The sequence below is a fragment of the Hippopotamus amphibius genome, unplaced genomic scaffold (genome assembly GCF_030028045.1).
Source record: "Hippopotamus amphibius kiboko isolate mHipAmp2 unplaced genomic scaffold, mHipAmp2.hap2 H_1, whole genome shotgun sequence".
Lineage (NCBI taxonomy): Eukaryota > Metazoa > Chordata > Mammalia > Artiodactyla > Hippopotamidae > Hippopotamus > Hippopotamus amphibius.
Genome location: NW_026648280.1, coordinates 1,021,013 through 1,022,217, shown reverse-complemented (window position 1 = coordinate 1,022,217; position 1,205 = coordinate 1,021,013). Strand labels below are relative to the sequence as shown.

The 1,205-nt window shown below is 40.9% G+C and overlaps 1 pseudogene; it reads left to right on the top strand.

Moving 5' to 3' along the window:
* The first annotated feature begins 275 nt into the window (after positions 1–275).
* Positions 276–946, top strand: LOC130843019 (dnaJ homolog subfamily B member 9-like; annotated as a pseudogene).
* The last annotated feature ends 259 nt before the right edge of the window (positions 947–1,205 follow it).

Here is a 1,205-nt window from a genome sequence, read left to right as displayed (position 1 = left end):
TTGCCAATGCAGGGGACACGGGTTCAATCCCTAGTCCGGGAAGATCCCACATGCCGTAGAGCAACTAAGCCTGTGCGCCACAACTACCGAAGTCCACGCACCTAGAGCCCATGCTCTGCAACAAGAGAAGCCACTGCACTGAAAAGCCCGTGCACCACAACAAAGAGTAGCCCCTGCTCTCCACAACTAGAGAAAGCCCGTGCACAGCAACAAAGACCCAACACAACCAAAAATAAGTAAATAAATGTGGCGGGAGGAGTGTGAGGATATTAGAAATGGCCACTCCCCAGTCTGTTTTCATCTTTGCAATCTGCATTTTAATGATAACCAAATTAATTTTGGCCTTAAAAAGTCACTATGATATCTTAGGTGTGCCAAGTCAGCATCAGAGTGTCAAATCAAGAAGGCCTTTCACAAGCTGGCCATGAAGAACCATCCTGGTAAAGATAAGAGCCCTGATGCTGAAGCAAAATTCAGAGAGATTGCAGAAGCATGTGAAACACTCTCAGATGCTAACAGGCGAAGAGAATATGATACACTTGGACACAGTGCTTTTACTAACGGTAAAGGACGAAGGGCTAGCGGAAGTCCTTTTGAGCAGCCATTTCACTTCAATTTTGATGACTTATTTAAAGACTTTAGTTTTTTTGATCAAAACCAAAACACTCGGTCCAAGAAGCATTTTGAAAATCACTTCCACACATGCCAGGATGCTTCCAGTAGACAAAGGCACCATTTCCAGGAGTTTTCTTTGGGAGGTGGGTTGTCTGATGACATGTTTGAAGATATGGAGAAAATGTTTTCTTTTAGTGGTTTTGACACCACCACCAATCGACATACGGTACAGACTGAAAATAGATTCCATGGGTATAGCAAGCACTGCAGGACCGTTCCTCAACGAAGAGGAAATATGGTTACTAAATACACTGACGGTTCAGGACAGTAGTTCATTCTTTTTCTGTCCTCATTAAACCTAACTCGTTGACTCTTCTTCAATATCTTTGATGCAGAACCAACTTTTTGTGAACTATTTGAGAAGTGCATGATTTCACTGAACTTGATATAGCTAGTAAATATATTTAAATTGTTTTTGACAAATTCAACATTCAGTTAGTAGAGAAATAGCTAATTATTAATTTCCCTGATTAGGCCAGTTTCTTTAAAAAAAGATATTATAATTCTGCCTGGTCTTTTTTTTTTCCTCT